This window comes from Pyxicephalus adspersus, chromosome 8 (assembly GCF_032062135.1).
Source record: "Pyxicephalus adspersus chromosome 8, UCB_Pads_2.0, whole genome shotgun sequence".
Taxonomy (NCBI): Eukaryota; Metazoa; Chordata; class Amphibia; order Anura; family Pyxicephalidae; genus Pyxicephalus; species Pyxicephalus adspersus.
This window is the reverse complement of record NC_092865.1, coordinates 22,662,099-22,686,918: the sequence shown is the minus strand read 5'-3', so window position 1 is coordinate 22,686,918 and position 24,820 is coordinate 22,662,099. Positions and strand designations below refer to the sequence as shown.

Below are 24,820 nucleotides of genomic sequence, written 5' to 3'. Positions count from 1 at the left end.
ACAGATCTTACTTTCCCATGTTAGTGTACCCCTAGTGCATAACAGCCAATACAATAGCATTTTCAGAAAGAGGTCAGCAGTATCAAATTCCATCTCTCCTATGACAGGTAAGTTTGAGTGCTGTACTGTCAAAGTATGCTACACCTTTTTCACATGAAGTTTTAGCTACAAAAAAAAAAAACAAAAAAAAAAAAAACCATACACATGCACACACACATTACCACTTAGCTGCAAAGCATTCCAGATGCCATCCTTGCTTTTATTAGGTCCAAGACGCTTCGAGCTAAAAACATACACTAAAAGATTGTCACTTGAGACAAACAGATGTGATTATCAATTAAGAAAATTTTAGCATGTGTACAGTGGTTCCCCTCTATCCGCCGAATGTTAATTTATTATTACACAGTATTTATATAACGCCAACATATTACGCATCGAAGTTCAAAGTCCATAGTCATGTCACTAGCTGTCCCTCAAAGGGGCTCAAAATCTAATGTCCCTATCATAGTCTTTTGTCTGATACATTCTGAGGTCAGTTTTGGGGGGAAGCCAATAAACCTAACTGCATGTTTTTGGAATGTAGGAGGAAACTGGAGTAGCCGGAGGAAACTCACGCAAACACAGGAGAACCTGCAAACTCCATGCAGATAGAGTCCTGGCAGAGATTCAAATCCACGTTGTTTACTGATTTATGCCCGAGGGATGACCACTGTCATTTCCTATGAGGGACAGCACAGTGGTTGCCCCTTGCACTTCCTCCCCTTGACGAAATATCATTAAATGCGCCGGGGGACCGAAGTTAATAGAATTTTTATTATTTCGATACGGTCGAAAATTTTTTATGATAATTTGTACAGCTGTCCTCAAGGTTGTTCAGTAACATTTGACAGTGGACGTAAAAGTTAAAAATTAAAAAGTCTCCAACAAATTTAGTTCTGTTTAAGGACCACCTATCATTTGTTGCAGGTAGGATGCAACAGGGTGCTTCTGCGGCTTCCCTTTTCCCCTTCCCATATTATGGCACTGTCTGTAGAGCATGTGTGTGTTTATTTTACTGTCCCTGGGAAAGATTAATAGGAATCACTTCCCGAGACTGTTATTGAGTATGTGTATGCAGCTCTAAAATCCAGTTTATATGAAGTTAAAAAGAATCATGGCCAGGCATGCCCATTTTGTGTCTCCACCTTTCTGTATAGATTAGGCAGAGCAACCATTATCTTTAAAGTCAGACCAAGTCAGCAAGTCCTAACTTATTGGGAGTTTAAAAAAAAAAAATGCACAATCGGTGGCTTAGTGGTTAGCACTCTGGCATTTGGAGCGCTGGGTCCCAGGTTCAAATATCATTCAGGGCACCATCTGCATAGAGTTTGCAGGTTCTCCCCGTGTTTGCTTGGGTTTCCTACGGGTACACTGGTTTTCTCCTACATTCCAAAAACATGCAGTTAATTGGCTTCCCCCCAAAATTGACCCTAGATTGTATTAAAGACATAGGACTAGGGTAGGGACATTGGATTGTGAGCTTCCCTGAGGGACAGCTAGTGACATGTCTATGGACTTTGTAAAGACCTGCTTAATATGTCACTGTTATATAAATACTGTATAATGACAATAATAATTTTTGTGCTGCAAAGGTGGTGGCAGAGGAGCACAAGGGATCCTTTAAAAACAAGAGCAGGAACAGTTCTACAGAAAGAAGGATAGGTATTAGTATGTATGTCAGGTCGACATATAAATACACCTCATTGAAATTGGTAATTTTTTTCAACAGGTTTGAACAAGTAAACTGATATACTTGAAAAGATGACATATAAAATTTGCATCCCAGGTTTATTCTCATAATTTAACATGCAAAAAAAATGCAGATCTGTCAAGTGAAACAAATAAGTACACCTCAAGATTTATCATAACCTAAAATCCGTGAAATTAGAATGATGTGTTCCAAATTAGCGGTCACCTCCTTAGGGAGTATGCAGGTAGAAACCTCGGGATATATAGTATCTATTATTCTATTTGCTATAGATATATGGTGACATCAAGCAAAGAATAAAAGCCCTTACTAAGAAAATGATGGATTCCTATAAATCCAGCAAATTATTTTTAAATGATTGCGAAAAGACTTGCAAAGTAACAAAATAATCTGAAAGTGGTGTACATTTTTAATGACTGGTAATTTGTCCAGGAAAGACTGGTGCAGGAAAATAAGACTAAGAACTGACTATTGATGCAAAAAGAAGTATCCAAGAACCCCAACATTTTACTTTGGGATCCACAGGTAACAGTTGGCACGAATGTGTATGCAATAAAAATTAGAGAGAAACTGCAAAGTAGGGCACGTTTGCGCACAAATTGAAAGAAAGGCAGGGAGTTGTAGTGCTGTGCATTTGTGGACCCCTAATTTATATTTGCCCAGGATCAAATTTTGTCCAAAACAGTTCCCTAGACCAGGACTTCTGAAAGGGAGGACAGTTTTATAGTATAGTTACAGGAATATTAAGCTATGGGAGCGTTTGCTGCTTCAGCAGGCCATACTTGAGCCAGCTATAAATTCTGCATTTTATCAAAGTATGTTTTATGAGAATGTAAAGCTAACCAATGCAATTAAATACAAAAAGTTAAAGCTGAAATGGATCTTTAACACAATATTGATCAAAAGGTCAGCTGCAAAATCTTCCAAGGATGGCAGGCAGGAAAGAAAGAAATACAGTCTGGTACTGGCCCACTATCCCTAAATTGAATCCCATTGCAATAATGTATTAACTTTGGACTGGCAGTTCTTGAAAGGCAATCCATTTCTTGCAACTGAAGGAGTTCTACATGAAGGGGTAGTGAAAATTTTCACAACATCAATGTCAGATAATGGATGGAATTTATGCAAAATGCCTATGAGAAACAATTTCAGCCAAGTTGGCAATACCACCCTGGGTGGGCATACTTAATTTTTCCACAGTAAACCACTACATTCCATTTTTTGTTTTGGTACTGTTAAATATCTAAATAAAAATCCAATGTTTGTCAGTTTAAAAAAAAATACTTTTTCACAAGGCTGTATTAAAGTACACTCCTACAATCCACTGTTTAATCCATTAAAAGACCATGCAAGTATTTAAAATATCTGTTGCACTCTGCTAGTGGTGTAAGCACTTCCTGGTTGTCTTTTTCTAAACCACTGAATCTTACATGCCCTATGAATACATCATGGACAATTAATAGATGTAACAAAATGCATTTGGTGTTAAATTTAAGTGAATGAAGTTCATTTTTAAAGTTTACATAAACTAACAGTCAGCTGAATGCCAGCAAGAAAACAAGAGGTACAATCACTATCAATACACAATTTGTAAATTTGTTGTGTCCAAACAAGTTATAAATGGTTACTTTGCAAATAAGACAACAGAAACTGTTTATCCTGCAACTAATCGCACTTGGCAATCGTTTGCAGGACCGTAACTGAATCCTGCTTGAACTGTATCAAATGTCCTTTTTTTTTTCTTCTTAAAAGGATTTGTGCAGGTTGCAGCAAGCGGGACGTTGCTCTGCATGTACATGCTGGTCTCATTGAGAAGCCAGTTTCAGTGTACTGCTATTAAAAGGGTACTGGCTGAATCGTCTAACAGAACAAAGAACTTGCTGACAAAAATTCAATTACACCAGCAATGGGGGCAGTGAACTGTTATGAACATGAGTACAGCCCACATGGCTGATACCACAAGCTTGCTTTATTTCACTACCCTATGCCTAAACCACTGAACGGGATCTGCTGGAATTGAACACTTCCTCTTCCATATGTAGCACCATATAGTGGATATCAAAACTTCCTCTTAAAAGGAGAATGTAGAGTACAGAATGGATTGCAAAAACAAACAAAAAAAGTCAAGTAGAAACAATGAAGTATTATCCTCACCCTCTCCCTGCTGAAGATCTAATACTAGGGGCCCATACATATGACATTGACACTGAACACAGCCCAGTTCACTTTTTGGGTGGGAAAGAGTGGCAGTGTCACCCCACTGTATTCTCCCCAAAGGAAATAAAAGAGGTATTTCCTAGTCAGTTAATTAGTGATTACCATAGAAGATCACCAAACGATGTCAATGGACTGCAGTACACAAACCAGATTTTTGCCCAAGATCACAAAAGTTGCAGTTGACAACTGTCTAGTGTGTAAACAGTTTAAAATTATAGTATGGAAATTAGTGTGTCAGCTCCTAAATATGAATTCTGAGAAACTGCATAACTATCTTGACACAATATTTACACATACATGAAGATAATTGTACTATTCTCAGTGCATTCTGCTGCACCTCTCATCTGTCATTCTGTACAATGTTCAGTGTCATACAAACAAAAACAAATGTGAGATTCCAGGGACATCCAGATCTGCAAGTTAATTTTGATGAAACCAGCAGCTGAAAATCAGAAACAAAACTTAGGAAACACATAGAATAATATGGTGCACATAGCATGACAGATTGACACTCACCAGCTAAGCATTTAAGTGTCTCCTCAAGCAAACATGTCAATATTTCTGAGTAATCAAACTGAGACATGTAGTTACTTTTAAATGTGCTCATTCTAAACTAGTTTCTAGGTGTAATGGGAAGCCCTAGGATCACACTATACATAAGGCCTAAATATTTCTTAAAAAAAACAAACTGTCAATTCAAGATTGCTAGAATGCTACATTGCCGCATTTGGATTGCAATAAAATCAATGCATTATAAAGCAGAGAAAAATCTAAACACCTCCAATTTCTCTATATAGTCTAGAAAAATTAGTTCCAGCACTTCACATTATTGTGAGTTAACTGTCCTTCCAAAGCAGATCTTGAAACAATGGATTGGACAGATTACAGAAGTATAGAAGGTCCAGTCAAAGAGGTGGCAGCTGTACAAGCAAATAAAGGCTTCTCACACCAAGAATGTCATGCTAGTTCATTTTATTGGTGTGCCTAAGGTTAAGTCAATTAGAAATATCTAAAAGGAGGCCAAACAGGCAGCATCTACACTGATCAGGCAACACATACAAGAACACATTTCTGAATATGGAAACAGCCAAAAGTAGAATTAAAATGTGTTCAAAAACACAACTGCAGCACTCTTCAGATGTTCCTCCCTGTGTTTTATGAGTCATATTGATGCAATAGTGGTGGAGGCTGGCACAGGTACAGATCTTCTCCCACTGACTTTTAGAAAGATCAAAGTACACCTCATCCCAACTCAAACTGAGCTTTTCATTACAACACACAGGGTTTCTGCAGAGGTTGCCATGGGTTTCTTGAGCCATGAGCAAGTTGGACCTCTCAGGTCACTTACCACTGACACAAATGATCTTCTTGGCTATCTACAAAGATAATATCCTTCACACTGGCCAACAATTTAGGATGCATTCCTGCCACTAAGTTACATTTCGCAAATTTCCAGATCGTAGGCTCTACTGTGCAGGGTCCTCTCCTCCTCATGTGTCACTGCCTGTAACTGTCTCTCATTTGCAACCCTATTTAATGTACAGCGCTGCGTAATATGTTGGTATATAAATCCTGGTAATTAATAATATTTAAAAAAAATAAAACTAATAACAATAACAATAATAAACATGTAAAAAATCAGTGGAGTAAAAGATATAAGCACCTGAAATTTTATTAAACACAACTTTTTCGACAAAAGTAAAGTTTGGCCCAGCCCTTCCTTCTTTCTGTACCAAGCTAATTGGTCTTTGGTGTGACAGGTCGCCTCCATGACCTACAACCCGCATCAGCATATTTGACATATAGGTCCTGATTTATTAAAGCTCTCCAAGGCTGGAGAGAATATACTTTCACCAGTGAAGCTGGGTGATCAAGCAAACCTGGAATGGATTTATTCAATGTCATTTTCTATTTGCTAGCAAATGCTTTGAATCCTGGACCAGATCCATCCCAGGTTTGTTGGATTACCCAACTTCACCGGTGAAAGTGTATTATCTCCAGCCTTGGAGAGCTTTCATAAATCAGGGTCACAGTCTCTGACTGAATGCAATCTTTACTTCTTAATTTTTATAATATGCCCAGTTTATATTTTACAAATTATTGACATGATTAGTGTAAATTAGGTACAGGACTCAGACAATTATCTCTAAATTTTTGGTTTGGGAGATCCTCTATGGCGATTAGTATCGCCTCTGACATTTTTCTATTTTTATGTTTATTTTAAGGCAAATTGAGAGAATCAGCAAGGGAGACGCTGGACTTCATATTCCTTTAACGAGTCATTACATCAAGTAGAGTAAATAGAACAAAATGTACTAGTAAACATGTTTTCTCACTCATGTAATTACCAACATTTGAAAAGTTCTTCTCTTCTGCAGTGGACAAACTTCCAGTCATTTCCAGCTCCAACTGTAACCTGGCATAGACACAGAAGCTATTATGCCCATCCAACGGTCTCCAACAGATTTTTCCTTGCACTCCTCAAGGTACTTTTGTGTCACAACTCCTTCCCTGAAAACAGCTAAAGATCCTACACATCACATCCAAAATCAGAACGTTATGTAATGAGCCCATGTACAAAGGGATAACATCTCAGAGAAATAATGCCTGGGTCACTGCAGTACACAAAGTAATTACCATTGGCTTCATCTTAGGAGTGTTTGGAATAAACAATACAAAGTAAACAAATTTCATCATGAGTTTGATGCAATGTCAAAGTTCACATCCTGCAAAATATTCAGCTTCAAGACAACACATTCTACTTAGACTAAAATGTCCTGTTCTCATCTAATAAAGTATTTTCTGCAAGCATTCAACTTGAGCTCACATTTTAAGCATTTGCCAAATATTTGAGGTCACACAGTCACTTAACCATTTTTACATATACAATTTGACATTTTTATCCTATTATCTGTCAGCTACGACAACACATCCTTGCTGAAAGATCACCGAGATAAAACTAAGTATTCAAAAATTGTATTGTTTTTAATCGGGTTTGTGGTCAGACAGGAATAATGAAGCCCAAATAATTTTATTTGCTTTTAGAAATGTGCTGCTTAAATCTACATTTTACCACTAGAGTGAATGGGAGCTGGTTATTGTGGCTAAAGCTCATCAGTGTTGTGGATTACAGACAATTTTGCTGGTGTAGTTGGGAATCCACAATGGGTTCCATACACACAGTTTTATAAAGACAATTCTGACTATTTTAGGGAACTAACAGTGCACAGAAATGTGAGTAAGAGATTTGTTGGAACAGCCTAGTTAGAATGAACTGAATTCATCATCAGATTGAGGGAGACCACAAGCAATTCAATGATTACAAGCAATGGCACAGATTTCAAGTATCTTTTGACTAGCAGGAATTCTTTACTGCTAGGAGGACAATAAAGCACTTCTGGTGATTAAAGGCACATACATACAAAAACACAATGAGGGAAAAAAGGGAGGAAGGTATTCATTATGGCAACCTAGATTCAACATATCTTAAATATGATAAAACTGATAGCAGTGTGTGGATTTAAATACACACACATATATATATATATATATATATATATATATATATATAAAAACAGTATATAGAGAGTGCCAACATATTAAGCAGCGCTGTACAAAGTCCATAGTCATCTCACTAGCTGTCCCTCAAAGGAGCTCACAGTCTAATGTCCCTACTTCAGTCATATGTCTTTAATACAGTCTAAGGACAGTTTTGGGGGAAGCCAACTAACCTAACTTCATGTTTTTGGATTATGGGAGGAAACGAGTACACTCGCACAAACCCACGCAAACACGGGAGAACATGCAAACTCCATGCAGATAGCGTCCTGGCTGAGATTCAAACTTGGAACCTAGAGCTGCAAAGGCCAGAGTGCTAACCACTGAGCTATATATATACACACACACACACACACACACACATATATATATATATATATATATATATACACACACACACACACACACACACACACACACACACACTAATCAGGCAAGGCTCCCTGTATTGTATCTATAAAATGGGCAGCACTTGCATAGGAAGTGCATTAGGACTACAAAACCTTTACACTATCCTCACCTCTAGAACACTGTGAATATGGAGGTGTGAGTAGTTAGATAGAACTGCACAATACAAAGGATTTTTACAGCAATCATCCCACAAACTATTTGGGAATAATCAAAAAAACGATACTTCCAGGAGCATGCATCTCCTGGGTCCCCCACTTTTTAAATTAGTTTCTTTCTGCTGAACTCCAAATCACTCCAAAACACAGAAGTGTGTGGAGTTCAGACAGCATGGGCACCAAGTATGTACACTTTCGTTTTCAAATATATTCTTTATTCATATTGTTTTTTGGGGACAGGGTCAATTTAAAAATGTAAAAATGACAAGGTGGAAAAACCGTGTTTTTCCCAGAAGTGATATGTATCACCTCTGTTCTTGCTAAAATATTTATATTTGACTACTTTACAATATACAGACACCTCCCAGGTATATCACTGCAGAAGGTAGTGACTAATCTAGGCCTGTATGGGCAGGGCATATCACAACAAGAATTTTCTCAATCACAGTTGGGTAAATAGTGAAATGTTCCACGTACCATAAAGCTGTACTGTACATTGACACACACGTTGAGCTTAGTCATCTGGCTGAAAGCCCTTACTGGTTTATAAAAGAGAAATGAAGCTACATTTTACAGAACAGACAGAGCCAAATTGGTGCTGAACATCAAAGCAAATTCTAGCCCAAAGAAAGCCAAATTCCTGCAGATTTGTGGAACCTCCACACTAAATATGATCACAGAAAAAGTAGAACTACAGGCATGACATAAAAAGGATAAATTGTTTCTAAATTGTTTGGTCCTAAAAACCAAACCTCTCATCCCTGCAAAATGACAAACATTACAACTTAATCCTGTGATCAGATCCACATTCTACCAATTTCTTCATTTGGGGACAATGCTGACCCATTACTACTAATTACTGGTGCTGGTCCATTTACACAACAGTTTTTATTTGTGACCCCCCCACACCTATATTCCAGGGCACCAAACTGCAACAGATCTGTACAGGTCTTTAGGATTTACCACAGGGAGGTAGCCACATATTCCTTCAAAACAGATGCATAGTTAAGATGTGGGTAGGGACACATTATATTCTGTCACCGTGCTGCTCGTTAAAAAAACTAAACCCTGCAAACGCTGCCTAAACTATTTTGAAGTCTATAGAAAAAAATGTTTGCACATGGGTAATCAATTTTCTACAATCTGACCATGGTCCAAGTACCTGCTATTGGCAACATTTACATGGATGTTGTGCAACTTCATCTCCCAGTATAGAGTATTTATAGTAAATTAGTAGTTTCCCAAAATTAGGTGTTAAAATGTTCACAAATGACAGAAACTGGATGCATTTTTGTGGTTTCTTTTAGCAATTAATTCCACGAAACTGCTGCAAAGAATACTTACATCTGCTGACTGTCAGCTTGGGACACTCACAACAGCTAAGGCTGCCAAACAATACATAGACTATGCCAGCTTCCTGTCTTCTTATAAACCGTACATCACGAGATACACTTACATTTCAAACTAGCAGCTTTTAGCTTTCCCAGGGGGAGAATATTAAATGCAGGCATGTGAATAAGACATTAGAACGCCGCCTAAGATCCTAGCTCTGTGCAGTCATAAGACAAGTGATGTAAGGTGTTTATAAAGAATTTCATCATTTTCCCTTCTTAGAAACAGTACAACTTCTACAGACTTCTATATTATGACAGGAGTCACCCCAGTTAATAGGCTGTGCAGTGCAGTTGCCCTAAGAAATCATAAATTAGTATCTGTCAAAGCTGCCAAAGTCATCCAATTAGTCTTTTTTATATACTACACTACATAGATTTGCAAGGACACCAACACTGGGATCACATCTAGACCTTCATCAATACAAATCAACTCATTAGTGTAGGTCTGATGTCAAAACACAGCTAAAAGGTAGGTAACTTCAACTCCAAGAACAATCTACTGCACAAAACTCTATATCAGTGCCAGTAAAGTAAGTTTCTCCAGAAGTTTGCACACTCTTTATTCACGTAACATTAGGTGATTCACGTAATAGGAGTTTTGGTTCACAATGTAATACAAAGGGTGTACTGCAGTCTGATTCACCTGTAAACTAAAAAAAAAATACCACCAGGTCTGCAATTCATTTGATAAAAACATAGCAAGCATTAAGGTGAAGGAATCAGCTGTATAAAAGATGCTAAATAGTTGATGTGGGTACAGCTCTTTGCATGTCCTTACCTATCCCACTTTTGTTCTTAAAAAGTTGCTACTAAAACAAAAAGCTAAATAATAAATTTTATTTTGGCTTCCTTACATTTACAAACTTGGACTGCTGTCTGTGTTTTCCTTTTATTCAAAATTTGAAAGTGGTTACAGACAGAAGAGAAAGATAAATGGAACACTGGAGAAAAACAACTAACAGGGAAAAACAAACAAAAAAACAATACAGGTTTTGACTAGAGACACACTTTAAAAAAATATATTTTAAAACTACGTCAATAAAAAAATAATTTGATCACTGTGGTGGCACAAGTATGTGCAGATCCTAAATCATGCCAATACATTATTTTACCCAAAAGAATCAGAAGCATCAAAACAAATTTTCTAGACAGTAAACATGACAATATATAAAACTGTTAATTTATAAACAGAGTAATAAAAAAAAACTAAACAAGTAGATTTAAACAAATGAATAATTTGCAACCAATATTCAGAAACAAACTGCTCAAAAGGGCAATATTTTCAAAATATGTATCACTATGCCAAGGACATTAGACTAGGACTATTGTAGGTACATTAAGACTATGAGCTCTATATAAATACATAATATTAATATACAGTCCTCAGGATAGGTATTGAAATAAAGCATTCTAAAAACACCACATTCGGTTTGGCAAGGGGAGAAAATAAGGTGGCTTCACTGCTCAGAATGGTAAAATAGTAATGGGATTTTTAAAAAAGGCTTACTTTTGACACAATCAACAAACTAAAACCTGCTGCATCATCTTTCAGAATCTCCTGGTTCGCCTCAGAGTTGGCCCTTAATTAGGGAGAACTTCAGCTCTTTATGCAGACATTCCTACTGGCTGGCGATGCTGCCCTTCAAAGCAATGAGGAATATAAACACTGGGGGGTACGGCAGAAGTATCCAACACTATGCAGAAATATAGGAGCTTTGCAGAACAGAACAGCCTGACATTTGGGCAAAGCAAAAAATAAGGTTATGCGGATGGATAAATGGAATACCCCTAACAGAATGTTTTCTTCTTACATAAAATATAAATGATAAACCATAAACACTAAGTGAACAGCACTTGGATGCAGTGGCAACAGTTTTATCCTCTTCCTGAGGACATTATCAGAGCACGCATGTTGCTGTGTGGTCAGCTGAAGGCATATCTTCCCAGCGGCAGGATACTACTTATGTCATTACGTCAATCTATTTTGTGTAAACATGGCGATAAAATTCCTGGTTTAACTACAGTGGGTGCTATATGTAAGTGGTACATGGGCTAACATTTTGAAGTTCTTAGAAGTACAAATATTATATATTTCTTTAAAATCTACAAACAGAAACGTACTGTATTTTAAACTACAGAAAACCTCTGGCAAAAACATTAAAAATGGTCATTTTTTTCTAGATGTTCCATTGGGAAGATTTATCTATTTCCTGTACTGGAAGTTCAACAGGTATTAAGGGGTAATCTACCCGTAGCGATGGGATGTCCCTCTTAGCCAGTTAGCAGGGGAACAGGTGTTTACTCTCAAGACTTTCCCCTCTTCCAAAACATTGTTTTTAGGGTGACAAATAGGGTGGTGAATCACCACAGTGGTAACAACCATTGCAATAGAAACATGGCAGAGAGTCTAACTCCTACCCACACCAATTAATAAACACACATAAGAAACAGTTTAGCTTTTACATAAAATTAAGGTCTGTTTATTCAGATACTCCTGTATCTGTCTGTCTGTTCTTTATTAGGAACATAAGTTTTCACTCTAAGAGAAGATACAAAACAACTGCCCACCTTTAACCTTCAAACTCCATAGTGAGGAGTACTTTTAGATCACAGAGAAGGGGATATTCTCTGTAATAAGTGAAAGGTTTACAGTAGCTTCAGTAGTTCAGAAACTCGCAGAAACACTGTTATGAGAAAGATGTACAATCATTCTAAATGACATCAAACAATAAAAAAAAGACAATGTACAGTTTCCATAATAAAATCTAAGTTATAAACCCATCTATAATTTGAGTCACTAACTTTAAAACATAGTTGTACATACTTCAAGTTCCAGGTTAGTAACTCAAAACGACAAAGCCAGGGGATCAGTATTGCAATAATGAAGTCAACATCATTAATCAGCAGTCAAAAATCCAAAAGTGAGTAAAAACTTACACACACACACACACACACACACACACACGTAGTCCCTGGGTTACATACAAAATAGGGACTGTGGGTTTGTTCTTAAGTTGAATTTGTATGCAAGCCGGAACAGGTACATTATTTTAATAAATGCAATTAGGACAGATGTTTGGCTCAACATATTAGGCAGTGAGGTAATCACAAACAAAGCAAAAATAAAAAATAAAAACTTTATGAAGCCTAGACATTTTTAACCTTTTGAAGCAAGCTGTGCTTTGATATTCAAAAAGAAACAACTGCATACACACACACACACACACATATATATAAATTTTACTACGTATAACAGGTATTTGAAGGTACAGCTAGATACCTGAGCATGGTATCCTGTAATCCTGCATACAGAAGAATTTAGAAATGAAGAGGAAGAAGCAGCACTTGGGACCGATAGGTCTGTTTCTTCATTGACCACCAACAGGCTGAGGACAGGGAGGTGCCCTAGCTTTGTCGTTAAATGGAAAAGTCAAGTCTCCTGGATGTCTGTATTGAATATATATGTGTAAAGCATTTTGCAAGAAACAACTGCTTAAAGTTACGACCCCCCCCCCCCCCCCAAACAAAATAATATTCATACCACTTAAGCAAAGGAAAAAAAATTACAGCACAAAATGTAACTTACAAAAGAGTGCCAAAATAAGCCTTCATTTCCCAGTGCAAACTCCCAGTTGGTGTATAACAAACACACTTCAAATAGAAGTGGCACAGAGATCTGTCATGAACAATGCAGCTGCCAAGAACTGCACTGGCCTTGGACAGTTGCTTATCATTCAACTTTTCTTGACTTCAGTAAACACAGCCGGGCAGTTTTAGAACAGAACACACGTTGTGTGAATTCATGACTAACCAAAGTAAACTTCCAGGTTACAGGCTAAGAACCATGAGGCACAAGCAGCACTCCTACAGAAGCATACCGATAACACCCTTTGAAACTGATATAAATTTATGTGTGCAAACTGTATCATCTACCTACACTATGGAGAAGCAAAATATCTACTTTAAGCAATGGCCTTTCTGGCAAGGAATGCTGGCTTACATCCTGGCAAACATCAATTAGGTATACCATAATATTACTCACTCTTTGTTCTGTAAGACAGAAAATAGATTTTCAATTTAATGACTGGCATACTTAAAAAGGTGATCTGAATAAAAGAAAAAGTTTGAAAACAACTGCAAAGATGCAGTGCACTTCAACCATTCTTATAACCGCTGTGCTTTGTGTTATAAAAGAACAGGGCTGTCTAAAGTCCATTCACAAAACACGAGGTTCCCTTGCATGACGTCACAGGAATCATGGCAAACTACACATATGTTTGACACAGCTTATTCCATCATATATGGAAGTATATCTTCTTGGTTTGTGTTGTTCTCTTTTGCACAATAATAATTTTATCTTTTACTTTTATTATCCCACTCACATGGTGCAAATAGTTCTTTTTCTCCCATACCAATATTATTATTATTATTATTATTAATATTAATATTATTAATAAACAGGATTTATATAGCGCCAACATATTACACAGCGCTGTACATTAAATAGGAGTTGCAAATGACAGACTAATACAGACAGTGACGGTTTCAAAACACAGAAGAAGACAGGTAGGCAAGTTTGAACAAAATGGGTTTTGAGTGCTCTTTTAAATGAGCAGAAAGTAGGAGCAAGCCGAATAGGACAAAAAAAGACCATTCAAGAGAGTTGGGGCAGCTCTAGAGAAGTCTCTGAGCCGTGCACGTGATGAGGTTACGAGTGAGGAAGTCATTAGTAGGTCATTGGAGGAGCGGAGAGAGCAGCTAGGGGAGTATTTTTCTATCAGGGCAGAAAGGTAAATGGGACAAGAACTGCAGAGGGATTTGAAGGCAAAGCACAGGAGCATATAAGGTAATAGACCTAAAAAGCTGAAAATAACCTTCATTCAACATGATAATTTTACACATGCAATGGGTTCTACCTCCTATCCCAAACAAAAAAAATTTTTTGGCAAGTTTGACTGTTTAATTTCACTGTAAAGTCCAGCTCTTAGGCTACGTATACACGCGCAATAATGATTTACCGAATGATTAATGACCGATCAACAATTATTCACGTTTATTTTGAACTATCGTATTGTGCACAATTCTGTACATGTTGAAACGATACGATTGTTCAAATATAATCCACCAATATTGTACCCAACACTAGATAGGATCGTTTGAATGATGTAGGAAGTGACATGCACAGGAGAAAGTGTATCAGAACAATTCACGATCACTGAACGACCGTACACACAATAGATAGCGAATTATCGTGGCCCGATCAGATCCGCCGGCACGATAATTGGTTTCCAGCAACATTACTCATTCATCCGCCAGTCGACCTGCACTTTTTTTGTTAACAATTATGGGGCACTGGGTTGTTAGTCGTTCGTTTCCACTAATAATTATTGCACGTGCGTACATAGCCTAAATCTTTGTATGACTCCCAAATCAGTCTGAATAGTTAACCTGCCCCTCAAGGCAAGCCAGCCAAGACACCAGCGCTGCATATTGTGTTGGTGCTATATTATTACTGTCCAACAATAACAAGACACTGGCAACTTCTGGAGGCTGGCAATGGCTCCCCACACATTTTTTTTATTACATGGTATTATTTTTATTACACAGTATTTTCATAGCACCGACATATTATGCAGGGCTGTACAAAGTCCATAGTCATGTCACTAGCTGTCCCTTATAGGAGCTCACAATCTAATGTCCTTACCATAGTCATATGTTTAAATACAGTCTAAGGTCAATTTTGCAGGGAAACCAATTAACCTAACTGCATGTTTTCATGTTTTTGGAACGTGGGTGGAAATCTATGCAAACACGAGGAGAACCAGCAAACTCAATGCAGATAGTGCCCTGGCTGAGATTGGAACCTGGGACCTAGCGCTGCAAAGGCCAGAGTGGTAACCACTGAGCCACCGTGCTGCCGAGGTTATGGGTTAAGTAATTTTTACTCCGATAATCTCTTTATGTCATTCACATATACAGGTAAAAAAATCATCCAATCCTTGGCATTGCTGGAACTGCAACACATTTGGCCATCGATGGTCAAATCCAATAGCTATTAGCAAGGAACACCCCACTGTGCAAAGGTCATTAGCTTTTTAAAAGCTTACCAATATAATTGTAAAAAAATGCATTTTTTTATCTTGTGGCGCCCTAGTCAAGTACTTCCCCATAACCCGTGATCAATACCAATGTACAAAACTTGTCATTACAAACTACAAATGAAATTGTGTTCATTACAGAATATGAACACACAAAACATCTTCAATGCACCTTGTGCAGTACAGAATGGAGAGTCAGAGATACAATTACAACAATGGAAGAAGAGACTGTCGGTTTTCAAACAATGATTACACGTGAAAATAGATTAAACTACAGCAGTTTCAATATAACTAGCCACTTACACTACAGCATGCCTGGATGTGATGACATGAAGACAGAAGTCTTTTCCAGCCACTGGTTCACATTCACTAAACATGAAGGCACATTGACATCATTTGTGTGAAAGCACTCCGACACTACCTTATCAGGATGAAAACACCATACTGGACAAGATTTAAGACCTAAACAAACATTGTTCTTCCCATCATCAGTACTGGGCAAGGCTGACAACACTTCCTGAAATTTCAGTGCAGCAGAATTGCGTTGTCAACTCAATTCGGAAATTACGACCACTGAGTATTATTCTGCACTTGTAGCATTTTTAAAGTGAGCAACTAAGGAGCAATATGCATGAAATAAGAGCAAACTGTTTAAAAAACAAACACTATTAAAAGAAAAAAAACTCACTACGGTATAACATTTTCCAGAAACACTACATTTGTTGTCCCCACACTGGTATATATCACAGGGACAAAACATAGTACTATAAGACCACAGTGAGCAGAATATTAATAACTGAACTGGCAGTATAATACGAAGGTTCACAAACAAAAACTTCATATACAGAACATTGGTGCCTTGAGAAGACTACAGTGCCTTGTCCAATATTGCTACAAGTTAAAGAACCAGAACACTGGTTTGTAGAAATGGAAGTTTTTGGTGCATATTAAAGCAGAACTCTCAAATGCTACAATTAGACTGAGCTTTATTGCAAAAAGGGCCATAAGATGACCCTTTTGTAACAAGCAATAGTATTTTCATGTTCTCTCTTTATGAAACTGTCAAAATTGCATGTGGTTGCCAGGACTGAAAGAACTCCTGCGCAGGTTATGTGATCCTGGCGCAGCCAATCAAGATTGCAGAAGATCGCAACTAGGAGGAACAGAAGGAAGAAGAAAATAGCGATCCCCAGCAATGGAACAGATACAGGCATATAAATTATAAATAAATCATATATATATATAAATATATATATAAATATAAAACACATACACACACATGTACAAAGACACAGGCCTTGATCTAATGGAAATGCACTTAGCACAAAGCTGGCTATACACAGGTCAATTTTCCTATTACTTAAGCAGGCCATTCAATCAGTTATGAATTTCTTAGTCCAAAATTACCAAATATGATTGGCAGAGCGTAAAAACAAAAGAACATTAATCTATCATGATTTATGCCGTTTTTGAGATGTCTGAATTGATTTGTTTGATCAAATGTTAGTGTACATGTACTTGCTTTCACTGTGCTTTTCTGCTATTGCATCGTGTGCAGAGTGAACTAAAGTCAATTTGTGTGTGGTTTGTTTAAATGCAGCTGACAACACACAGTATTTATTTGGGTCAAGAATTGTCAGCCTTGGACAGTGTCTTTTGTTAAGTTACATAACCACCTGTACTCTTCATCCTACAGAAGTGTTAATTGAGATGACACTGGACAGTTCTATATTTCTGACAAGATCAACAGGTTTTTGTTTGCATGCATCAAACAGACCTAACTAAATGATTCCAATAGCAAATAAAATGACCAAAAGGAAACAAGAGATGTTCATGCTTAAGTGTCAAACACTTTAAAATGAAAAGGTGCCTATAGGCATTAAATAACATGAGATGATTATTATTATTATTATTATTATTATTATTATTAATAATCATAATAAACAGGATTCATTTAGCGCCAACATATTACGTAGCGCTGTACATTACATAGGGGTAGCAAATGACAGACAGATACAGATAGTGACACAGGAGGAGTAGAGAAGACCCTGCCCCAAAGAGCTGACAATCTAGGAGGTGGAGGAATGAATGATTATCAAAATTACAGCTTATTCTTCTAAATAAATCTGCACCTTCACTTATATTCTATATTCTGCAAACCTGAGGTACCAATCGGTCTAAGGTCAGTTTATTAACATTATACAGTATTTATATAGTGCCAACATATTGCACAGTGCTGGTTTAGGTTTACACCAGACATACAGATGATGATTTTTCAAGAATTTGATATAATACCAGGGAATATATAACCTTTATATTTTCAGAATATAATTGAGAATGAACAGCAGCAACATAGTCTATGATGTTATGTAACTTGTACAGCGTGTTACTGGTTCTTCATATTTGATTGCTTACAATTTTGACTAGTAGTCAATATAAGCTTGACCCCGGGTTCTGTATTTTTAACTACTGTTTGTATTGATCTCTTGGGAAAATTACTTTTCCAGTCCTGCAGAATATCCTATTCACCCCCCTATCTCTCGCACCTGTTTTTTTTGCACCTAGAATCTTGCAGCTGTCATTGGTTCCATCAATCTTGTTCATCAATTGCTTTTCCCAACTGACTAATGTATTCCTAGTTAAAAACCAATTTGGAAACATGAGATGGACCATGAAGACACAACAAGGTAAAGATGTGGACATTGGAAAACAATGGTAATACATAGGATGCTGACACAGCAAGTAATGAGCATCAAACTCTCCAATTATCATATTACTACCGAGATTTATATATGAGTGTGTATATATATATATATATATATATATATATATATATATATGGAAAAAAAAGTCAAGCTGTCTTAATGATGTTGTCCATTCCCTATGGCTACGAGTACAATAATAAAACCAGGTTGATGGTTTTTCTAAGTTTATTCTGGAGATCTGCTTTTGTAACTTTTGCATTTTATTATGCCTACAGGCCTCAGTAATGAGCTGACCCAGTAAGGAAAATTAAAACATTACAGCTTGCTTCGGGATAAAATTGAAAAAGGACGTAGCTCTGCGTAGAACTGAAAGCTTTAAAGTTGGGTCAGGGGAAAATGCTATGAGGATTAAAATAAAGCTGTCTAAAACCAGTGTCCATTTACCAACATTAATCTAAGGGTCCCAAATGACCCAAGACCATCTGTGCCCATAGTATCCTGTCAAAGAAAACAGACAGCCTCATCTGCCAGGACAGAAGGCCCCTCGGACTGTAATTTTCATGACAAATGGTGACCTGTCGCTTCAACTAAATGCAGAAAGGCACATGGGGAACAGGTGCTCGCTACTGAACACCAAGCCCCTTGTGATTACAACAAGCCAGATCGCCAAATTTGTAACGTCCAGTTTTTACTGTTACACAGATTCCAGGCAAAATGAAACAGAGCAACAACCTAAAAATTAGCAAACAAAACAAATAAACCAGGAGGTCTAAACAGATAATCACCAAGTGATAAAACAAAAAAAAATGAGAAGGGGTCAGCACTAAGATAAGATACATAATAAGCCATTCTCTGACAACTCCCATCTATAGCTCACATGACAAAACCACAGCTCACACTGAAATAGATCCAAAACCATCAGGGGGACACGGCCCAAACAAACTGACCCTTCCAGCAAAAAGTGGGGGAAGGTAAACAATGGCAATGGCATTTTAAATTTGCTGAAAAAGATAAATAAAAAGAAAACAAACAATAAAATTGAGAAATACAAACCATCTGCTAGTATATTACACTTCAAACCCAAACAAAAAAAAAGATGACAAATCTAAACACAAAAAAAAGATGAGTTTTTTTTTAAAGAGTTCCACAAAACTTTACTGTAAGTTGCTAAGGGTTGTCACAGACTGACAGCTGCCGGATCATCTCTAGTTAATAGATTGTAAGCTCTTCTGGGCAGGGTCCTCTCCTTCTGTGTCACTGTCTGTATCTGTCTGTCTTGTGCAACCTCTATTTAATGTACAGCGCTGCGTAATATGTTGGTGCTATAAGTACAATAATAAGTCACTAGTTGCTTGGGGAACACCTGGCAGTGGTAATCTCTCTCCATATGCACTACATTTTGTATGCCATTTTTGTAGGGTTGTTCTTTATAAAAACTATGATCAACAAAATACTGTGTTATCTTTTCTATTTCAGAAGACACAGTCTGATAATACACAAGGAAATCTAATTTTACTAATAAGTCAATTTGATTTGTAAGCAGATGAATTACCAGAGACCACAAGCCGCCCAATCAATGATCTCTGCCCACCTTGCCTCACATTATGCTTCCAAAAAGCACGCAAAACTTGGCAGATGTGCCCAACCAACACAAGGAAGGGCAGTGACAACTTACAGCTCAGCTCTGTTGGTATAACTATTGGAGAACTACAAGTCCCAGCTGACATCCTTCCTCAACTAACAGTAACTTCAGGGTAATCACAAGAAGCAGCCTGGGGGCAGATATAGAGGGACTGTGACACCAGGGTATCTACTATAAGGTATTCTGACAGGTATAATAGCTGGTGGGTCACTACAAGGCACAGCATGCCCTGCAGACAAAGGGAAGGGATATTCAAACATGAAGCTCCTCTCTGTGGGGCAAATTGGGACTTGTAGTTCCTCCACAACTGAATAGACGTCCTGGACATGATGGAACGTGTACCCCCTATTAGTTATGGAGGGGTTTGCAGGCCCCCATAGTAGGTGCAGTAACCCAGCGGTTGAGGGAACCTCCAGCTCTTTGCAAATGACAGGGTATCCTGGGACTTCTAGTCCCCATAGCTAGAAAATAAATATTGGATTCTGTCTCTTCTAACCAGTAGGGTAAACAAAGGCATGCTGGGGCCTGTAGTTCCACCAGTTGTAGTGATCATGCTGGGAGTGGTAGTTCCCCATGCTGTCTGCAAGCAATGCTGAGACTTGCAGTGCTCCAGAGGATGTTGGGGCTTGGAGTGTCCCATGCTGTACATGTCAGAAGAAAGATGGCAATTGTAGTCCTCCAAGCTAGAGGGAAAGCAAAGAATGCTGGGACTTGTAGTACTCTATGATGGAGAGGACAGCAAATATGTAGTTTTGGGGGGCGGGGAAAGTAAAACAGGACTTGTACCCCCCCCCTCCGGGGGGGCAGAAGCCAGGGGATGCTGGGACTTCTGGGACTTGTAGTATTCCATGCTGGATAGGGAATCATGGAGTGCTGGGAATTGTAGTTTCTCATAGGAAGCAAGGTGATATGTGCTACGACTTGTAAATCCCCCCAGCAGAGGTGTCACGACACCCTGTAGTTTCCCCCGCAGCAGGTTGCTGTGGTAGCAGAGCTGGCCCATGGTGTGTCAGGCTGTGCAGACAATGCAGAGCTCGTTGTCAGTGAGGCACACTCTGGAGGGAGCGGCCCGGGTACCACACATCCTCTTGGTAACAATAGGCACTGCCCCCTGCACTCACCTTTCCTCCTCCTCTGCTCACCGGAGTGATGGACGCCGCTCCCCGCCGTAGCTCCGTTCGTTTCTCTCCTCTCTCATTCAGACGCCGGCACAGCGCCGTGCGCGCTCCCGCCCGATTGGCTTTGCTACCACTGCCGCTCCGGGGTGGGCGGGGCCTAAAGCTGAGAAGTCGGCCAGAGAAGCGAATTGACGCGCCGTGCGCGCTCCCAGCTTCCACAGTGGGAGGAGCCAATAGTGGAGGTGTGGTATGTTTAACAGACCGCGCCCTTTTTTAATGTTGCCACTCCCCGATGTGTGTACTCTTCCACCTATCCCTGCCAGGCAAGGAAATAAAACACAACATGAGGGGCGTGACTACACTGAAAAGGGCGTGGCCTTTATGAACTGTAAACTACAAGCACGATTAATGATGGAAACAAAAAAACACATTTAACCCTTTCATGACTGCACTAAATAGGAGTCATGAGGTCAGAAAGGATTATAAGGTTCTGGTCTTGCCAGTGTTGTTCAGAGGGCCATGGCAATAACAACACTAACGTAACAACGTTTATAGCAGTTTCACTAAATGTTTTCATTTAAATGTGCTTTAATCACACAAAGCTCTTTATATTACCCATAAAGATAAGTTCAGCAGCTGCTTCATTATTTTTAAACAGTATTTATATAGCACCAACATATTACACAGAGCTGTACATTAAATAGGAGTTGCAAATGACAGTGACACAGGAGGAGGAGACACTGTCCCCAAGAGCTTACAATCTAGGAGGTGGGGGGAGTATCACAAAATAGGAGGAGAGATATGGAATGGTGGGTTATGGAAAGGTGAGATATGGAACAGTTTTAAGAGATGGAAGAAGATGGATAGGCAAGTTTAAAAAAATGGGTTTTTAGTTCTCTTTCACATGAGCAGAAAGTAGGAGCAAGCGGGCGAGAAAGATCATTCCAGAAAGTTGGGGCAGCTCTAGAGAAGTCTTGCAGTCGTGCATGTGAGGAGGTTATGAGTGAGGAAGTCATTAGTAGATCATTGGGGGAGTAAAGAGAGCATCAAGGGGAGTACTTTTCCACCAGGTCAGAAAGGTAGGTGGGACAAGAACTGTGGAGGGATTTGAAGGCAAAGCACAGGAGCTTGAATTTGATTCTAAGGTGAAATGGAAGCCAATGAAGAGAACTACAAGGAGAGGCAGCAGAAGAGGAGTAAGAAGGATGGAGGAGTGGGGCATTCATTTCATTTGTATTACCTATTTATGTACATCCAAAATTTCATCTTTTACTTCGATAGAATAAGAAATGGATAAAAAAAACCTTTTCAGCATTTTCTTTATGTCTTTCTGTTTCCCATGTGGGGATTTCCCTTGATTTCGTTTCTCCAGACACAACAATCAGTACCAGGAAATCTCTCTAAATTAAGGGGAATCAACTTTTCACTAAAAGAAATGAAAGAATATCTACAAATTAACAACAAGGTAACAGCAACATTTTGGATTTTCACTTTCTGTGTGATGATAGGAGAGTACTATGCAAAGGTTGTGTCACATGCCAAAATTCTGAATCTATAGTGCAGTACCATTCATTTTCTATTGGGCTGCTACATGTACCTTCTCCCAGAGGCAGTGGATCACCGGCATAATAAAACAGTTACTGCACTGCCAGTCTGAAATGAAGTGAATAGCAATGCACTGCACATAGTAAGGCCTCACACTCACTACCTGTTCCTGCACTACCCTGTATATAGGGGGAGAATGATAAGAAATTGTTTTGATCTACAGTGGATCTGCCAAACCACCTGGACACAGCTCAGCCATCAACTTCTCAAAATCAACTTTTTTAGGTCTGTAATATTTAAAGGAAAATGAGACATGAAAATCACTTTAAAATGTTCTGTAATCAGCAAAATTTAAAAAGAATTAACACACACTTATAATTAGTTTAATTTACAATAATCTGATCACTTTTATATAGAATGTATATCCAGATAAATGTTACACACACTATACACTCCTTGCAAATGTTTCCATGTTTGTACTATACATGTATATCATTCTTGTTATTGTAAAACTTAAATAGAGAATATGATGTGATCGCGAATGCAAATCGCCTTCCCCTCCAAATATTAAGCAGTACTGATTGCTAGTGTGCATAATTGGTTGTTAAACATGAATACAACATATAATTATCTTTTAACTTATTCACTAAAGCACTACAATTCAGATGTAAATGGGAGCTATTCATTACTGTAATGAGAGGAAGTCCTGTTATTTTAACCCTCACAGCCTGAGGCTCTAATTAAAAGGGGAAATGTAATTATACCTCTTGAATGGGGTCTAGAAAGGAATGACAGATATGGGGGCGTTTACAGCCTGAGGGAAGAATAACCCAGGCAAGGGAATATTGAAGGTTGAGTACTGCAGTCCCAGAGATTTTGGGTTTCCACACAAGACATAGTTGAAGGTGATGCAGCAGATTTCAGTTTTCTTGTGGTGATCTGGCATTGTAAAGGCCTTGAGACCTGCAATAGGAAGTAATATTATAAAAAATATATTAGAAATACAAGTAATATTATAAAATCATAATAAGAATACAAGTAAAAATATATAAATACATAAACAAATTTATATATAATTATAATGCAATTATATATTTATTGTTGAAAGATGGTGATCACATTTATAAAGTGACTTTTAGTTTGGTCAGCACTTTAGGTTGCTAGAAAGCTTTTGCCTATTTACTAAAGGTGGAAAATGACATATGCCAGATTTGAGATCAGTAGCGTTTGCTGCCTCTTTTTATAACCGTCATTTGCTGTTGCAGTGCCAATGATTACTACTTTAGAGTGGCAATTGTAGTTAGAAAAAATGGCAATCAGGTACCTACTAACGATATTCCATTTAAGACTTAAAGAGGAACCAAACTCAAAAATCACCCAAAACAAAAAAAATACACATACCTTTAATCCCCCAGAGCAGTCGATCAGTCAGCGTTGTCCCAGCATCCATCTTTGGGACGCCACCATCTTTCTTCTTCCGTCACCTGATCTCGCACCTGGAAAACCAGAACCAGGAAAAAAAACTTGCCGAACTCATTGCACATGCGTGAGATCTGCAATTTTTTTTCCATTTTGACGAAAAGGGCTCCTTCTGCGCATGCCTGAGATGCGCATGTGCAGAAGTACCCAAGACCCTCCCAGGATGCATGACGTAGATATCCCAGGAGGCTTTGCGCTCACATTCTTAATTGCCTAGGCGATCGAGAATTAGGGGGCGGTGCTGCAGCTTTTTTTTTTTTTTTTTTTTTAAAGGGTGTTGCATTTAAAAAAAAAAAAAAAAAAACGAATTTTTACCTTACATAATAGGGTTGTCTACCCTTTTATTTAAAGTGAAAAATCTGAGTTTAGGTATGCTTTAATGGACCCAGTTAGCAGCTATATTCAAGCTGGGGTTCTATCAGATAATAGTGCCTGTATCAGACTTGAAACCCAATATATCTGGAATGATGGGATGTACCTGACCTGAAATTTTAAAGGTACATCGGGGACACAATATCTAACTGCACCCAAGTTTGAGACCTTGTGTGGTTCAAAAGCACAAGGGCTAAATGTGAACAGAAATTGGGTGTTATTTAAATTTTGGAAACTTCAGCATCCAAGCATGCAAATTGCACTTCAAAGGGCACCCAGCTGGGTTGAAAAATGATGGTAGGAAAAAACAAATTAAAAAAAACTGAGAAAATGCTGCATTTTACTATTACACAGTATTTATATAGCGCTGACATTATGT

The 24,820-nt window shown here is 38.2% G+C and overlaps 1 protein-coding gene across 7 annotated transcripts in view; it reads right to left on the bottom strand.

The window, feature by feature from the left end:
• RALGPS2 (Ral GEF with PH domain and SH3 binding motif 2) overlaps window positions 1-21,189 on the bottom strand; it is a 132,994-nt gene extending 111,805 nt beyond the window's left edge. For 4 of the 7 annotated variants that reach the window (XM_072419747.1, XM_072419752.1, XM_072419753.1 and 1 more), the window contains exon 1: window positions 21,049-21,189. The gene's annotated coding sequence lies outside the window, so the exon portion shown is untranslated. Of the gene's footprint in view, window positions 1-9,432; window positions 9,452-10,989; window positions 11,252-12,762; window positions 12,897-21,048 lie in introns of those variants that run through there. The other 3 variants (XM_072419750.1, XM_072419749.1, XM_072419751.1) reach the window with 3 other exon arrangements.
• Window positions 21,190-24,820: the final 3,631 nt, after the last annotated feature.